The sequence below is a fragment of the Rhinolophus hipposideros genome (genome assembly GCF_964194185.1).
Source record: "Rhinolophus hipposideros genome assembly, chromosome: 2".
NCBI lineage: Eukaryota > Metazoa > Chordata > Mammalia > Chiroptera > Rhinolophidae > Rhinolophus > Rhinolophus hipposideros.
Genome location: NC_138048.1, coordinates 110,108,334 through 110,127,872, shown reverse-complemented (window position 1 = coordinate 110,127,872; position 19,539 = coordinate 110,108,334). Strand labels below are relative to the sequence as shown.

Genomic DNA, 19,539 nt, shown 5'->3' with positions numbered 1-19,539 from the left:
GGCCTCAAAGGATGAAGTTAGTGTGCTACATAAATTATTAATCCCCACGAGCACTTCAGGATGAAATAATAATGCCTTATCTACCAGAGAGCTTTACCACTGAGCGTGTTTGCGTATCTATCACCTCATTTCGCTTCCACAATGGCCCCAAGAGAAATACAGGCCCATATCCTGAAAGGAAATACAGTGCTCTCATACCCTCCTTTCTTCAAAGCAGACACAGACTCAGAGCAAGGAACGGACCCTGCGCCGCGGCCCCGGCCCCGCCTGCCACCGGGCCCAGAGGGGTGCCCTGGAGTCTTCTGCGTCACACTGCAACTCAGACTCAAAATGGTTTTCTTCGCCGATTTCATTTATCTTATTTATATCCCAACTTACTCCCTGAAAAATTGAAGTGTTTTATTTTTCCTTCTTGAAGGAAATCAGAAAAGGCTTGATTTCCCCGAGTGAGCAAAGCTACAAACAAGAAAGATGGACTACCATGCCATGCCCTTGTAACGCCCGCCCAGAAAGCTGCCACGAATGCACAGCTTCATTTCCAAGTGGGGGAGAAAGAGAAATAGAAAATGGGTCAAATAATTCCCAAGGAAAGAGTTTAGATCAGGTTTTTCCTTCTTTTAACTTCTCTATCATTAAATACACATTTCCACAGAGATGAGTTAAGACAGAATGGATTCTTTGAAGAGGGGCGATACCACAGTCAGGCCTCGCCAGGCAGCTGGTAACAAGGAAGCCTTATTTGATGCGTTGCCCAGCATCTCCAGGGCTCACCTGAAGGCAGCCCACACTCACGCCCAGCCCCCAGCTCAGGGAGAGGAGAGAAGGGGTGCCTACAGTCTGGGCGACGGCTGCCTGCTATACTTAACCGGGCGCTACAGAAAGAAGTGAGCGGAGGCCAGAACTCGCTGACTTGAGAGAGACGGGAAAGTATCTAGCGACAGTCCAGAAACATGGGACTCACCTAGTAGGAAACGCCACTCCTTCTGCACCCCGAGAGTCTGACGGAAGGCTGAAAGCATTGTGAGAAGCACAAGCCCATGAAGACCCCCTCGATGGAAACGCAGGCGCAGCTGTACACACAGATTAGATGATGGCTTCTCTCCCATTCTGTGCCATGCCTTCAGCTACCCTGACTAGAAACAGAGACAATCGTCCTAGTTCTCAAATTATTCCTCAGAATAATTCGCAAGTACAATGTCTAGCACCATGAGCAAGAAACAGTAGAAATCACAGGAAACAAAACAGACCCAGAAAGACACGAGAAGTTAGGATTACCCAACACAGACCATAAAAGAAACTATACTTGCAATAACACAAAACAAACAACCCCATAAAAAAATGGCCAAGATTTGAATAGGCATTTTTATAAAGAAGATAAACCAATGGCCAATAAAAACATTAAAAATGCTCAACATTACTGATCATAAAAGAAATGTTCACCAAAATCACCGTCAAGTACCACTTCATGCCCATTAGCAGGGCCAGTATCAAAGAAACAGAAAAATAACCAGCGCTGGGGGGACATGGAGAAACTGGAATCTGGGTACACTATCGGTGGGAAGGTAAAATGGGGCCACTGCCATGGGAAACGGTACGGTGGTGCCTCAAACAATTAAACACAGAATCGCCATGTGACCCAGCAATTCCACTTCTGGGTATATGCCCAAAACAAGCGAAAGCAGGGACTCAAACAGATATTTGTACACCCATATTCTAAGCAGCATGATTCACTACAGCCAAAGGGTGGAAGCCACCCAAGTGTCCACGGACAGATGAACGGATAAACAGAATGTGGGCTGCACACCGGGGAATATTATTCAGACTTAAAAGGGAGGAAATTCTGGCATATGCTACTACGTGGATGAACCTGGAGGACATTATGCTCAGTGAAATAAGCCAGTCACAGAAGGACAAATACTGTGCGTGATTCCACTTACGAGAGTTATCTAGGGTTGTCATATTCACAGAGACAGAAAGTAGATGGTGGTGCCAGGGGACTAAGGGAGGACTTATTGCTTAACGAGGACAGTTTCAATCAGCAAGATAAGAAAAGCTCTGGAGACAATGGTCGTGATGGCTGGCCTATGTGAATGTGCTCAATACCACTGAACTGTACACTTAAAATGGTGAAGTCTATTTTATATACATTTTACCACAATAAAAAACACTATGTTCTGTGGAAAAGAATATGGCAGTTCCTCAAAAACTTAAATATGAAATACCATATGACCCAGCAATCCCACTTCTGGGTATACACCCAATAGAACTGAAATAGGGTCTTGAAGAGATATTTGTACAGCCATGTTCATAACAGCATTATTCACAAGAGCTGAAATGTGGAAGCCACCCAGGCGTCCACTGATCACTGATGGGTGAATACATAAGCAAATGTACTATATCCACACAATGGGGTATTATTAGGCCTTAAAAAGGAAAGATTTCTGACATACTATGACACGGATGAACCTGGAGGACATTATGCTACGTGAAATAAGCCAGTCGCAAAAAAACAAACACTGTATGATTTCACTAATATGAGGTACTTATAAAGGAGACAAAATCAGAGAGAGAAAGTAAAATGTTGGTTTCCAGGGGCTGGAGAAAAGGGAGAATGGGAAATTATTGTTAAATAGAGAGTTTCAGTTTTATAAGGTGAAAGAGCTATGAAGACGATGATGGGGAGGGCTGTACAACATTATGAATGTACGTAATACCACTAAGCTACGTTTTTAAGTGGTTAAGATGTTAAATGTATTTTACTGCAATTAAAAAATGGAAAAACAAAAAAACCCTACACTTGCTATGGTCAAAAACATAAAGGAGAGATTAGAAGCTATAAAAAGTAACAGTTTTACATTTTTTTAAAATCTAGAAATGAAAAGTAAAAAAATCGTGAACAGGTTTCAAAGCAGATTAGGTGCTACTGAAGGGAGGACTGGTGAACTGGAAACTAAGTCAGAAGAAAATACTCCAACTAAAAGCGTGGAGAAACCAAAATCTGGGAAATACAAAAGAGAGGGCATAAGAATATAGGGCTGGAAATCTAAAACACCTTTAATTAGAGTCCTGGAAGGAAAGAAGGGGAAAGCTGAAGCAGAGACAATGGCAGGACATTTTCCAGGCTGGTGAGAGCTGTGCCTTCGATACAAGAAGCCAACAGACCTTAGGGAGGAGGCCTCTGACACTACAGAACCCAGAACAATGAGAAAATCCTCTAGAAGCAAGAGGAAACACCTGGATTACCTCCAGAGGAGCAGCAGGTACAGTACCTACTGACTTCTGAACAGGAAAAATAAAAGCCAGACATCTGGAAATAGACCTCCAATGTGCAAAAAGAAAATAATGCCAACATAAAATTCAACAAACAGGAAAAATTCTTTTAAAAATAAAGGTGAGAAGGTGATGTCAGTGAAAATAGCAAACTAACTACTTCCAAAATTCCGTCTTCTGTAAAAGCAATGAAAAAATAGCAAAAATTGTCAGACTCAACTTTTTCAGAAATCTGGGAGTTTAACCAAAGGCTTGCAGCAATCCGGTGAGCATTTGTTAAAGAAAAACAGTAGAATCTCCACAAAAAGAAGAAATTCGTGGTATTTTAACTTGCTCTATTACCCCCCCTCCACCCCACTACCCCAGTTCCACCTCAACTCTACAGTAGTCCTGAAAACCAACACCTGCAATCATAGTGACACCCAGAAGCCTGGCAGCCACAGAAAGGGGCAGAAGGAGGTTGGAACTCCAACAAAGCCTTACTCCCAGATAACTGTCATTATTTGACACAGCTGATGGGTTCCACTTTATTTTATCTGAGTCAGAGCTTACCAAGTGCAAAAGAGCTTATTTCTCACAGGTTTATGTCAAAACGTTAGAAGCAGCTATTTAATTTTGTAGCCACCTGAGACAGCAGACAACAGTTGAGGTAAATAATAAACACATTGACCCAAAAGCTTAAAAGGAAAAGCTGGGGGATGCAGTGTCTGCAGGGGATTTGAAAACTCGAACATTTTCCTAGGATCAGGAAGGCCGCATATGCATACACGCGAGGCTGCGTGAACACCCAGGAAAGATCTGAGAAGCTGTGAGAGTTCCCACGCACTGACTCTCGGACTGTGCACACACAGGACGTGAGGCTGAGACAGAGCTGTAAACTGCCTGATTACAGCTGAGGTACACCCCAGTATACACAAAGCCCCGTGGGAAAGACTGGGACACTCACTGATGCCAGGCATTTAAGGGAATCTCTGTCCAATCATTAGCTAGCCAATCAGAGACCTCAGTGGAAACACATGACAAAGAATACAGACTTTACAGTTAGTTCAGGAAAGTCACTAAACAAATAAAAATTACTAAAACAAGCAGCAGCACACAAAAAAAATCCCAGGGGAGAAAGGAGAAATGGATATTCAGAGTTGCCACTATATTATTTAAATGTTCAGTTTTTAACAAATCATTGTGATGCACAAAAAACAAGAAAGTATGACTCATACACAGGAAAAAAGCAATCAATAGATAGTCCCTGACGAAGCTCTACGTTGGACTTACAAAGACTACAAGGTGTGATCAAAATTTAGTGAATGTTTAAATTTAAAAAAAAATAGTACACTAAAAGACACATTGTCATTAATCCCCCTCAAAATACTCCCCCTTGCTTCGAACACACTATCCCATCATTCTTGCCACTTTCCGAAGTAGTTCTGGAAGTCCTCTTTCGTGAGTGTCTTTAGTTGTGCTGTCGTGTCCTGAATCGATGTCCTGAATCGATTCAAAACGTTTACTTTTCACAGTCATTTTGACTTCAGGGAAGGGCCAGAAGTCACACGTGCCAGATCCAGGGAGTAAGGTGGATGAGGACACACAGTGATGTTTTTATTCGACAGAAATTGCCGTACCAGAAGGGACACGGGGCATTGTCATGATGGAGCATGATTTACAGCAAATTTTAAAACACACCTTCTCTCAACCATAGTTCACACCCAACTGACTGCGCTGAACAAGTTGAAACTTGTCACACACTGTCACTAAGATTCAATGTGCCACTTCTCATATTGAAGATCACTGCCTTTCTGCTGGATGGCACTCGGCAGCAGCATTCACTGTATATTTTTATCACACCTCATATAACATATTTTAAATATGTTCAAAAAACTAAAACTAAAGGAAATCATGTCTAAAGGATTAAAGGAAAGTATGACAATGTCTCACTAAATAACGATTATTGGGGCCGGCCCGGTGGCTCAGGCGGTTAGAGCTCCGTGCCCCTAACTCTGAAGGCTGCCAGTTCGATTCCCACATGGGCCAGTGGGCTCTCAACCACAAGGTTGCCAGTTCAACTCCTTGAGTCCTGCAAGGGATGGTGGGCTCTGGCCCCTGCAATTAAGATTGAACACGGCACCTTGAGCTGAGCTGCTGCTGAGCTCCCGGATGGCTCAGTTGGTTGGAGCGCGTCCTCTCAACCACAAGGTTGCTGGTTCAATTCCTCAAGTCCCACAAGGGATAGTGGGCTGTGCCTCCTGCAACTAGAAATGGCAACTGGACCTGGAGCTGAGCTGCACCCTCCACAACTAAGACTGAAAGGACAACAACTTGACTTGGAAAAAAGTCCTGGAAGTACACACTGTTCCCCAATAAAGTCCTGTTCCCTCCCCAATAAAAAAAAAATCTTTAAAAAAAAAAGATTAATATACAGAGAGTGTAAAAAAAAGTATACACATTTTAAGAAAGGGAAAAACTGTATTAAAATTGTAATACTCAACATATACAGATAACAAAAGTTGAATACAAGTCATGTGTATGTATATTTTTTGGCTCCCCCAGTAGAAATTATAAAAAGGAACCAAATAAAAATCCTGAAGCCGACAAATTAGATAACCTAGGTGAAAAGGACAAATTCCTAGGAAGATACAAACTATCAAAACTCATTCAACAAGAAATGAAAAATTTGAATAGACCTGAAATAAATAAAGATATTGAGCTAGTAACTGAAAAACTTCCCACAAGAAAAAGTCCACTAGTGAATTGTACCAAACATTCAAGAAGAATTAACGTGCTTTTTCACAGACTCTTCCAAAAAACTGAAAAGGACACTATCTTATTCATTCTAAGGTCAGTATTACCAATATCAACACCAGACAAGAATATCACAAGAAAAAAAAAAGATAGACCAATATGTCTTAAGAATACAGGTGCAAAATCCTCAACAAAACACTAACAAACTGAATCCAACAATATATAAAAACAATTATCCACCATGACAGTGAACACACAATGTGATATACAGATGACGGATTACAGACTTGTACTCTTGAAACCTATGTAATTTTTCCAACCATTGTCACCCCAATAAATTTTAATTAAAAAAAAAGAGCAGAGATATCAAAGGGGGGCAAAAAAAGAATTATCCACCATGACCAAATGGGATTTATCCAAGGAATGCAAGGTTGGTTCAACACACACAAAACAGTCAATGTAATGTACGACATTAATAAAATAAAGGACAAAAGCCACACATTCATCCCAATAGATGCAGAAAAAGCATCTGACCACAAAAACACCATTTCATGATAAAAACATTCAACAAAATAAAAATAGAAGGGAACTTCCTCTACAAAAACCCACAGATAACAACATAATTCATGGTGAAAGACTGAAACCTCCCCCCACTAAGATCAGGAACAAGACAAGGACATCCAGCCTTGCCAGAACAATTCAATGCTGTACTGGAGATTATAACCATGGCGATTACACAAGAAATAGAAATAACAGGCATGCAGATCAAAAAGGAAGAAGTAAAATTATCTATATATGCAGATGATATAATCTTATACAGTACATAGAAAACCTTCAGGAATCCATTAAAAACTATTACAGCTGGAGTGGCCAGATGGCTCAGTTGGTTAGAACACAAGCTCTGAACAGGGTTGCCGGTTCGATTCCCACATGGGCCACTGGGCTGCACCCTCCACAACTAGACTGAAGACAACCAGCTACCACTGAGCTGCCGGAGGAGCGGCCAGACGGCTCAGTTAGAGCACAGCTCTGAACTACAAGGTTGCCGGTTCAATTCTCACATGGGATGGTGGGCTGCACCCTCTGCAACTAAAGATTGAAAACGGCAACTGGACTTGGAGCTGAGCTGCGCCCTCCACAACTAGGTTGAAGGACAATGACTTGGAGCTGATGGGCCCTGGAGAAACACACTGTTCCCCAGTATTCCCCAATAAAAATTTTTTTTTAATTGAAAAAACAACAAACTACAAACTATTACAGCTAATAAATCCTATGCTCATGGATTGGAAGACTTCATATTGTGAAAATGGTAATACTCCCAAATTGGTCTAAACATTCAGTGCAATCTCCATCAAAATTCCAGCTGCCTTTCATGCAGAAATTGACAAACTAATCCTAAAAATCATATGAAAATGTTAAGAAACCAGGAACAGCTCAAACAATCTTAAATAAGAAGAACAAAGATGGAGGACTCACCCTTCCCAATTTCAAAACTTAACACAAAGCTCCACTAATCAAGACTATGTGGTTCTGTCATACAGGGATCAGACATACAGATCAATGGAATAGAAATGAGGGGCCAGAAATAAACCCGTATTTCATGGTCAAAACTGATTTTCAACAAAGGTGCTAAGACCATTTGAGAAGGAAATGGTCTTTTCAACAAATGATGCTAGGACAACTGGATAGCCACTTGCAGAAGAATACAGTAAAACTCTTCCTTCACACTATATGTAAAAATTAAAATGTATCAAAGACCTAAATTCAAGAGCTAAATCTATAAAACCCTTAGAATAAAACACAAATGTGAATCTTTGTGACCTGAGATTAGACATTGTTGTCTTAAATGACACCTAAAGCACACGCAACAAGAGAAAAAATAGCTACTGGACTACATCAAAATTAAAACCTTTTGTTAAGAATCAAAGGGCACTACCAAGAAAGTGAAAAGACAATTCACAGTTGGAGAGGAAATATTTGCAAATTATATCTCTGATAAAGGATTAGTAAACAATATATCAAGACCTCTTACAAATGAATAAAAAGACAAACAATCCAATTCAAAAATGTCCAAAAGATTTAAATAGACACTTCACCAAAGATGACATAAATGGCCAATAAGCATGCAAAGAGTTGTTCAACAGAATCAGACGTTAGGGAAATGCTAATCAAAACCACAATGTGATAGCACTTCACACCCACCAGGATGGCTAGAACCAAACACTAAAGAATGACAAGTGTTGGTGAAGAGGTACAGAAATTGGAACCCTCGTACATTGCTGGTGGGAATGTGAAATGGTACATACAGCCTCTGTGGAAAACAGTTTGCCAGTTACTCAAAAAGTTAAACAGAGAACTACTAGATGACCCAGCAATGCCACTCAAGTGTATGCCCAGAGAACTAAAAACATGTACGCATTAAAAAAAAACTGCACGTAACTATTCATGGCACTTTACTCATATTAACCAAAAAAGTGGAAAAAACTCAAATGTCTACCTACTGATGAATGAATAAAGAAAATGTAATGTATGGACAATGTAATATGATTCAGCCATCAATGAACCTTGAAAATATTCTACTAAGGAAAGAAGCCAGACACAAAACGCCACATATTTACGACTCCATCTGTATGAAATGTCCATAATAGAAAAAGCCTTAGAGAAAAGAAAGTTGATTAATGCTGGCCAGGGAGGGACGAGAGGAAGGGAGGAGTGAGGTGTTACTGTTAGCAGGTATGAGGTTTCTTTTTAAGGTGATGAAAATGTTGTGGAATTAGATATTAATGATCGATGCACAACCTTTTAAATATACCAAAAACCATAACCTTTAAAAGGGTGAATTTTATGGCATATAAATTATATTCCAAAAAACATTAATTGAAATAATTTTTAAAAGAGTAAAAGTGAAATCAAAATACTTACAGGAAGAAAAAAATAGGGAGTGTCTACCAGCAGCTGACCTGCAATACAGGAATGTCTAAAGAAGGTCCTGTGGGCAGGAGGGAAGCGACCCCAGAATGAAGGTACAAGTGTCAGGGAGCAAAGAACAAGTAAGAGTGTAAATGAATCTAAACGAACTCGTATGATGGTAAATAATAACACTGTTAAAAAGAGCACACAGAACTAAGATACACAAGAACAAGCACATATAAATCTGGAGGGGGTGAATGGCGTTGAAGTATTGTAAGAAACTATGATCTCTGCATGGCCCAGGAGGAAGGTACAGGTTATCCGGATAAGTTAATAATACACTGTCTAATTCACATGGTAACCACGGAAAGAAAAATAGAATATAATCTCCAATGTACTGGGGAGAGTGGAAAAGTAGAATGGTTTTTTTAAGAATCGTGATACTAGTTTAAAATAATATGAGAAAAGAGAGAAAAATAAACACAGAAAATGTGGGACAAGACAAATATATAATAAGATTGTAGAGTTAAATTCAAATAGGTTAGTAATTACATTCAATGTAAACGAGTTGAATGTTCCAATTAGAAGACAAAGATTATCAGACTGGGTGACAAAAATCTAACAGCATTGTCTTTGCAAGAGACATATCTAAAGTTTAAGGATATAGTAAGGTCACAAGTAAAGTGATAAAAAACAAAGATATAAGGCAAATGGCATTATTAGCATCAGACATATTGTACCACAAAGCAGAGGTTCATTTCTAGAGATAAAGGGAACCACTCATAATAATTAAAGTCTCAATTTATCAGGAAGATAAAACAATTGTAAATTTCCATGCCCCTAAAACCATGGTCTCAAAGCATATAAATAAAAATTGACAGAACTACAGGGAGAAATCACACAAATCCATAATCATAAGGAATCTGTGTATCTTAGTAATGGATGTAACAACCAGACCAAAACAGTAGTAAGAAAACAGAAGATGTGAGTAATATGCTTATCAAGTGAGAGGATGATACAGCACACTGCATCTAATTTTTTCAAGCACCGGAGAACATCTGAGAGTCCATATTCTGGGTTATAAGGCACAGCAGCACATTTCAAAGGATTAAAATCACAAAGACCAAGATCTCTGGGCAGCGGAATTGTGCTGGAGAAGAATATAATAAGACAATATGCATATGTTTGGAAATTTCAAAATATTCTTCTAAATGACCTACAAATCAAAGAAAAATTCATAACGTAAAGCAGAAAATACACTGTCACAGTCTGTTCGGGCTGCGGTAACAAACACCACAGCCTGGGTGGCTTATGTGCAACAGACATTTCTTTCTCGAAGTTCCGGGGACTGGCAGGCCGCGATCAGGGCGCCAGCAGGGCGGATCTGGTGAGGGCCCGCTTCCTAGCTTGCGGATAGATGGCCGCCTCCTTGCTGGATCCCCACATGGTAGAGAAAGAAAGCAAGCACTCTGGTCTCTTCTTATAAGGCACTAACCCCATTATAAGGGCCTCACACTCACCTCATCTAAACCTCGTCACTTCCCAAAGGCCCCTCTCCAAGTCCCACCACAGTGGGGTTCGGGCTTCAACCTATGGCTGTTAGGCGGCACTTCAGGGTACAGCATATATTAAACACTAATGAAAACACCTCAAATCAAACTCTGTATGACACAGTTAAAGCATTATTTACAAAGAAATGTATCACCTTAAATGCACAGGTTAGTAAAAGAGGAAAGCTACAAATTAATAAATTAAGTATTCACCTCAAATTAGAGAGAGAACAGCTACAGGAAAGGAAAATTATGGGCCAATTTCACTCAGACATAGATGCAAAAATCCCAAACAAAATATTAGTCATTGGAATCTAATCAACCTATTACAGGAAGAAACTAGTATGAACAAGTTATAGTTATATAATGGTCATCTGTGGGTGGTAGAATTAAAGATTTTTATGATAATCTTTATTTTAGAAATTTAAAATATTTTTGAATTAATTCACATTCAGCTGCTCTCTAATTTTTATGAAGTCAACTAGTGAGTGAGTGACAAGAAGAACAAGGGCTAGCCGCTGCACCGCTAGTTCATCCGAGTAATCACAAGGCTACAAGACCTTATGTGTCTCAGTGTCTCCATTTGGTTGAGAACAAAGAAAGGGTGGGGAGGAGCAGAAAGGATTTGCAAAGACAGAGATGTGATAATAGCAATTCATAGGCTTTTTGCCCAGACATTAAGGGAGCAATCTCATACACAAACATGTCTATAAATAGAATCCATATTGCACTTTAATGAATAATTTAAGAGCACTTTGCAAACAGGGTTAAGAAAACAGAAACCTAAATGCTCAAAAATCAATAGTTCTGTCCTATCCCAACCTGGTGAGTTACAGAAACAGACGTTTGAGTTTTATATTATTTTTTAGAAACACTGGAATGCTGGATGGTTAAATATCAAAAGGCTTAAAGACATCTACAAGCTTTAACCTAATAATTCTGTCTTTAGCAATTTATGCTTCAGAAATAATCAGTGACACACACACTGACTGTTACATAGGACATTGATCAAAGCGTTATTTATACTGGTAAATACTTGAACGCATCCTAAGTGTCCAGCTCAGCGAAGTGGTTCAACAAACTGGGACAACCACTGGAATAGTATACAGCCCTTCAAAACCATATTGTGGCAAGAATATGACAGGACATGCTCGAGATCTCGTACAAAGGAAAATGTTGTTCATAAAACACGTTATGGACTGAATCCCATAGGATATGGATATCACATACACATAAAAGTAGAAAAAAAGTATTGGCTATCTTTGTGTGGCAAGATTATGGAGAATGTTCCTTTTGTCCTTTATACTTTCGGCTTGCTCCAATTTTTCTACACCAAATATTTGTATTATTTTATATACAGGAAAAAAGTTTTTAAACACCCTTCATCAACCCAAACCCACTTCTAATGAGGGTAACTGGGAGGTAAGTAGAGACCTGACATTAGTTTTCTACAGCAGCATAACAAACCGTCAGAAACTTAGGAACTTAAAACAATACACATTTGTTGTCTCACAGTTTCTGGGGGTCAGGGGTCTGAGCAGGTTTAACTGGTACCCTGCTAAGGGTCTCACAAGGCTATAGTCGCTGTGCTCTCATCTGAAGGCTCATTTGCAGAAGAATCCACTTCCACCTCACTCAGGTTACTGGCATAAGCTGTTTCCTTGCTGTAGTCAGGAATGAGGGCCCCTGCTTCCTGCTGGTTGTCCCCCCATGCCACCCTCAGCTCCTAGAGGCCACCTGCAGTTCTTCCTGTGTGGGCTTCCCCAATATAGCCACTTACTCAAGCCAGCTAAGAGAGTCTCTAAATAAGTTTCTAGCACGATGAAATTGTATATAATGTAACATAATCACAGAAGTGACATCTCATCACTTTTGCTATATTCCATTGGTTTGAAGCAAGTCACAGGTCCCACTTCAAAGGAAGGGAATCAGCAAGCGCATGGATACGAGGAGGTGGGGATCATGGTGGGGCCACCTTCACAGTCTCTCCACGATATCTAGCTTCCTACTGCAGAGCCCAAGCAAAGGAGGGAAGAAAGCTTGCACGTGGATCTGAAGACTCTTCTTCTGATCAACCCATCCAAACACAACTGAACCCTGCTCTCTGCCCTGCTGAGGCGGTATAGTAATGTACAAACTGAAGAGTTCACCACGGATCAGAGCTGACAGCGAATTTCAACATGTCCTGTGCCAGCCCTGAAGGATGATCAAGACAGATCAGTGGGAAGGAAAGAGAAAATGAGACTTCGCTTCTGCAATAAGGAGAGGTAGAGAGGCAGAAATACTCACGGTGAGTTCTAGAGAAAGTAAGGACAGTTTGTTCACAACAAACACAAACCGATATGATGTCTAACTTCACTTTTTCATTGGTCTCTTGATGACCAATAACTTGCAATATCTACAAACAAGACCTAGAGAGAAACACAGTGTGAGTTTTGGCTAATTCTGTAGCACTGTCATCAAGTAGCCTCCATAGTGTGGTAAATATTAGTAATATCTACCAGTATCCAGTTGTCCTAAACTTCCCGGACATAGAAGACCTCACCTCCCTGCCCCATTTGAAACTAGGAGTAGCCAGAATGACTGCTTCTGGCCAAAAATGTGAGCGGAATGGACCAGCAACCCTTCTAAAGCGATTAATTGCTGGTGCAAGAGACTCCATGTTCTAAAAGGACCCAGATCTAGGACATTTAAGAAGCAATTTTGCAAAACTTGCAAGGAACAAAAATCCCTCCTTTTCAGAAACAATTACAAAGATAATGAAGTATCACCTTGATATTAGATCTGAATAAGAACAATACAAGAAAGGATTAGTATTGGCCAATACTTCTAATGAGCATATGTACCAAAATCCTAAATGAAACATTACCATATTGGATCCCATATAATTATTAAATATAGTACATCATGACAAAGTGCAGTTTAATCTGAGAAATCAATGATGGCTTAAAATTAAAAGATTAAAATATTTCATCTCAGTCACAGTTTAAAAAACATAAAATCATCTAAATATAAATAGATACAGAAAACCATTTGATAAAATTCAAAATCTAGTAATGATTTTTAAAAATCACTATTAGGATAGCCTATCACAACTTTGTCTAGTGGTCCAAACAAAGGGAGAGAGAAAATAAATAAACAGATAAACAAAGATTTAAGGACTAGGAAGGAAGAAACGACGTTATCGTTATTTACAAGGAGAAATTAGAAACAGATCCACACAGCTGGGACATCTGGTATGTTTCAAAGGTAACGCAGAAGATCACTGGGGAAGGACAGCACTCAGTGCCGGCACTGGCACAACGGGTTATGCATTTGGAAAATTCTAAAATTATACCTCTACCTCACACCTCACAGAAAAATAAGTTCAAAGTAGAATATTAAAAGCAAATATTCAAACATTTTTTTTTAAGGAGAAGGCTATCATCTTATGGTAACCTTGTGGTAACAAAGGATTTCTTAAATAAGACTTAATAACTACAAACTATAAGGAAAAGATTGATAAATAACTACATTAAAATTAAACATCTGTTCACCGAAACAGCATTTTCAAAGGATAAAAATAGGGTACAAATAGAATCCAGAATACATAAAGAACTTCTAAAAAGCTGTTAAAAGGACAACCCCAGCAACAAATTGACAAAATATAAGAACACAATTTATAGCAGAGGAAACCCAAATGGATAAGAAGTCTTCAAACTCACTAGTAATTAAGGAAATGCAAATTAAAACAGTGAGTGAGACAGTTCATATCTCCTAGACTGACAACAATTACAACATCTGAACACATAAAGGATCAGCAAGGATGACAAACCCTCGGAAAATTCTCTGACGACAGCTCTGCGGTTGGAACTGTGCCTCCCTGTGCCTCCCTGTGCCCCCACAATCCCACGTGCAGACGTTCACCAGGTCCACTGTCTCCTGAGTGCCCAGCACAGAGGCAGGTAGGCCAGTGGGACGAGGAATTAGCAGGGAGGCTGAGCAGGCTGCCGGGAGGAAGACTGCAAGCAGCACACAGGCCAGGTGAGACAGTATCACATGCCAGTCTTGCCAGATGAAACTGGGGATCAGAATTGTGCTTACCTGGGGCAACCTCCTCCCAAACAGCCGCTGAATCAGGTTATCTTCTGCAGCCAGCCTGATCAAGTCATTCCCTCCTTAAACTTCCCCAGCTAACACTCCCTAGAGTAGAGTCTCAACCTTGCATTCTGTGGCTGCTCTAACAAAGTTCCACAATTTAGTGGCTTAACACAGCACACATGAATGACCTTACAGCTCTGGACATGAGAGGTCAGATGCAGGTCTCACTGAGCTATAGCCAGGGGTCGGTAGGGCTGCGCTCCTTTCCGGAGGCTCTGGGGAAAACCCATTTTCTCGTCCTTTCTAGCTTCAGGAGGCTGCCTGCACTCCTTGGCTCATGACCCCTTTCATTTTCAAAGCCAGCACTGATGGGAAATCTTCCTCATTTCGCATCACTAGAACACTGCCTCTTCTGCCTCCCTCTTCCACACTTCAGGACCCTGTGATTACTTTGGGCCCACCAAAGCAATGCAGGAGAATCTCTTTATTTTAAAATCAGCTAATTAGCAACCTTCATTCCATGTGCTACCTTCAATCCTCTTTGCCAGGTAATATAACATATTCACAGGTTCTGGGGAGTAGGATGTGGGCGCTTTAGAAGGCCATTATTTTGTATACCACACAACTTCTTCTCAACTATCCCCCCTACACACACTTCTAGTGGAGCCCCATACCCCTACACCTCCAGCCTCAGCACCACCACACACCATTCTCCAGTTACAACAACCATCTTATCTTTTTCAAATCAATTTATACCCATCCATGCCCAAATAATTACAATTCATCCTCCGGGGCTCAGCCCAAAGGCCACCTCCTCTCTGAAGTCTTCTCTTGATTCCCAGCCTAAATGAATCACCCCTCCTCAACACACTAACCCAGCTTTCTGTGTACCCCAATTGCAGCACTGAGCGTGGCCCCCTGTCACCATCCATTTACATGTCCTTTCCTCAGTCCAAAGTGGTGAGTCCTTCAATGATAAGAATCCTGCTCCATGTCAACTACAATTTTACATATATATGTATACATATATATACACATATATATACATATATACATATGTATTTACAAGAAGCGGAGTGCAGCATTAGGAACAGAGACAGCGGAAATGTAATGGCTGTGTGCGATGTCAGAGGAGTAGTGAATGGGGGGAGGGGGGTTGTCACTGTGTGAGGGATATAAATGATAAATGTCTATTACATTGTTTTGTGCACCTGAAACTAATTTAAAAAAAAAAAAAAAAGAATCCTGCTTCATTCTCCTGTGGGTTCCCAGATCATATCACAGGGCCTGGCAAACAGCAGGCCCTCAGAGAGTGTTTCTGAGGTGGAAGGAGGCAGAAGGAAGCTGCCCTGGGTTTCTCTCAACAAAACAGATGTCAAAGGGGAACCTGGGTTAAGTGTACAACCGATGGGGCCAAAGAACTAGTTGAAATGCTTATAACAAAACACTTCAACAATCCACTGCTTAGTTTGATGCACAATCTACTATCACATGGAAGAATCTCTGTGCCACAAGTAACACCCATTATTTCTACTGCTAACCTGGGGGCAGTTCTAAAGCAACAGGCAAAATTAACCTCAAGAGAAATAAAGGACTTATCTAACATGATTTACAAACATGTTCTCAGAATTAGAGAAGAGTAGATTACTTCTATGAGGAGGGAACGCCTGGCAGCTGCCCACAACCCCACCACATACTCGTCAGGGGTTCCGGTCCTTCTCCAGGAAGGCTGGGAAGTACCATGCCGGTGACGTGAGGGGTGCTACAATCAACTCCATTTAGGGAAAAAGAAATTGCTTCTATGCACAAATAGGTATACATCTACGTATTACAATAAAGCAACATTTTTATATGAGGATGGTTGTTAATCAAACAGAGTCTCATTTAATTTCAGTGGTTTGTTACTTGATGTTCATACTCTTGCAAGAAAATTCCCAGCTAGGGAGGAGACAAAGCAAGGGAAAGGGAATGCTGAGTTGGCACCATTATCCATTAAAAAAAAAAAAAGACAATAACACGGCTTGAGTTTTTAAAATGCACACTTCCTTTCAGGTTCAACAGAACTCCCAGTTCAACTTTTCTTTAATAGTTTGAATTCTGAGATTCATTTTAAAACACATTCCAAAAACCACTCTCACACTGGAAAGAAAATTTGAAGACAAAAAAAAGATGAAATATTCAGCACCATGGACAGTGGACCCACCACTTCCCTGTCAGAGTCCCTGCCACCGGGCGTAAGAGACTTCAGAGCCGCCCCAAAATCTACAGTATTCATTCTAATGTTTAAATTTGGGGTGTCCTAATACACGAGCAGGTATTTTTCTTTGTTGTGGCCCAAAGGACCAGCCTTCTTCACCAAAGACATATACAACTTCCATCTACCAAAATCTCCTTCAGTAATCACATTTACAATAAAGCCCTGAGATTTCTGCGCAATTAGGAATGACTCTGCCACCGAGAAGGGCTATGGGTCCAGAAACTGACTATGCAGGTCAAGGACATGAAATTGTTGAAACTGAAACATAGTGTCCAGCCTTGAATGGCTCGATTGTTTCAAGGACCTCAGGGGACTTCGCGAGTATAAACGCAGCTTGCTCTGAGTCTCCCTCTAACAACAAGGAAAAAGACAGCTGCTTTTTAAACATCGAAATGTTTAAAAACGAACATATGTTGAAATCTTCTCCTAAATACCTAAAAACTGTCACCATAAGCTGTTCATTTTCTCTGTCAGTATTAATAACGATAACTAGAAAAGCGATGTTCTCAGGTGCAATGTCACCCATAACCAGTACCACCTGTGGCAACGCCAGTCACAAAGCCCTGAATTCTAAACAGGGTGCCCAAGCTTTTCACTTATAGATTTTTTTTTCACCTTTTTTACCATCCAAACTTTCCACAACTTTATAATATTGAGTATTAACTAAGAAAATACGTGAAGTTACATAAATTTTAAAACACTTGCAATGAAGCTGCGCTGCAAAAGCAACAGCGCCCGCATGCACGTGAAAGCCAGCGGGCCTGAAGGTGACCGCCATCAGTGGGTCAGTGACCGCATTTATCTATGAAGACCCCTCTGTTTCCGATGCATTTCCGCGTCTGAACACACCATCCACAGTGTTCCAGCTCCTCCAGTGTGAGGATCAATGAAGTCTTTGGGGACCTGGCCACCAAGCCCTGCGGAGCGCCCCTGTTGTGCAAACTGTGTCTTTGGACGGAAGCTGGCGTCTCGGAGACGCTTCACGATGACGGCTTGCTGCAGAGCTCGGGACGGAATCCCGGCTGTTGCAGGGACGCTGCCCTGCACGTTCCTTTGGCTCCCACAGCCGAGCCAGGTCCCAAGACCAGACGGGGCTGCAGTTCTCCCCCAGAAGTCAAATCCCGGAAGGGCGGGTGAGAGGACGTGGGAGGGCCGGTGCCCAGGCCCGTGGGAGCCGAGGACCGTGCACGCGCGGGCGGGTCTCCAGGAGCCTGCGGGCCTGGCGTTGCTTCGGCGGCCGGCCTCCGCGAGTCCTCATCGGCCGGGCTGCCTGGGGGCGGGACGGCGGGGAGAGCCCCGCGCACCGTGGAGGCCTTTCGGTGCCGCTCCGGTCTGTCCCGTGAGCAACGCACCTCCCGGGAGGAAGGAAACAGTCAGCAAGGCCCCCGGGCAAGCAGAAGACGCCAACTTTCCCGGAACAGCGCTCCGGAGCACGACACGCGTGGGAACGGCGCGAGGCACGCGCGACCCGCCCCCAACAGGACGAGGAACTAGTGCCCCGGAGGGGGAGCGAGCGCGGCCCCCGGAACGCGCCCCGCCCCGGCACGGGGGGCCCACGCGCGAGGCCGGAGCGGGCAGTCCACGACGCCCCGGGGCCGGGGGCGCGCTCGGTGGCCGCGCGCGTGCGGAGGCAGCCCCGGCCCCCCGCGTGGCAGCCAAGGCGCGGACACCCCGGGCACCCCGGGCACCCCGGCCCAGGGCCAGACGCGGGCCGTCCTCCCCGAGCGCGCCCGGCCCCGGAGGCACCGCCGGCGACAACTTCGGGGCTGGGGCGCCGCGCGGCCGGCAGCGCCCGTCACCGGCCGGCGCCCCGGGGCCCCGGGCCCGACCCCGCCCCCGGCGCGCAGCCGCCGCCCGAGTTGGCCGGGGCCTCTCGGGGGCTCGGCCGGCGCCAGACGAGCGCCCCCGCCCGCGAGCCCCGCGGGCAAAGTTGGCGGCCGCCGCCTCCCGCCCCCGGCTGGACCCCGCCCCCGGCCCGCGACCACTCACTCACCAGAGACCGTGCCCGGGCCGGCGGGTGGGAGGCCGGGGCGGGGTCGGCGGTGGGGACGCGGAGATCCCGGCGGCGACGGCGGAGCCTGAAGTGACCGAGTCTGAGGAGACCGGAGCGACTCAGGCGACTGAGGCGGCGTTAGCGGCTCCTCGCGCTCCAGCCGAGGCGCAGCGCGCTGCGTGGGCCCACCCCCTCTGTGCGGCCGGCCAATCCCGCACCGCCCGCTGCCCCTGGCCCCGCCCCCACCAAAGTGCAGGGCACGCGAAAGCGGGCGCCGCGGGCCAATCGAATGGCGGAACGGCGACGGGGACGACCTATCGGAGCCCGGAAAGCTCTAACGAAAGCAACCAATTAGCGTCCCGGGGGCGGGGGTTGGATGGGGCGAATAGCGATGGGGGCGTGACGGAAATTTGGGGCGGGGCGGAGGAGGGGTCTTGGGAGGGCTGGTCTCGGGGCGGGGCGGGGCGGGGCCGTAAATGGGGAGGAGCGGGGAGAGGCCTGGGGCGGGGGTGGGGCGGGACCACAAGTAGGGGTGGGGCCAGACCACACATTCGGGCAGGGTAGGAGGCGGTCCGCTATCCCGGAGAGCGGCCCGGGGTGGGCCTCCGGATTTGGAAGGGGCGGGTCTCTGGGCGGTCTCGGCCTGGGCAGTCCAAGGCTCGGACCCGCGGTGTGAACCTGGACCTGCCCGGGCGCGGCGCCTGCATGCTCCTTTCCCGCAGGCCGGGGCCCTTGGGTACTCA

General features: G+C 43.8%; 1 protein-coding gene across 19 annotated transcripts in view; it reads right to left on the bottom strand.

Moving 5' to 3' along the window:
• PCBP3 (poly(rC) binding protein 3) overlaps positions 1-18,963 on the bottom strand; it is a 182,174-nt gene extending 163,211 nt beyond the window's left edge. For 17 of the 19 annotated variants that reach the window (XM_081066091.1, XM_081066094.1, XM_081066092.1 and 14 more), the window contains exon 1: positions 18,797-18,921. The gene's annotated coding sequence lies outside the window, so the exon portion shown is untranslated. Of the gene's footprint in view, positions 1-18,796 lie in introns of all 19 variants that reach the window. The other 2 variants (XM_081066096.1, XM_081066104.1) reach the window with 2 other exon arrangements.
• Positions 18,964-19,539: the final 576 nt, after the last annotated feature.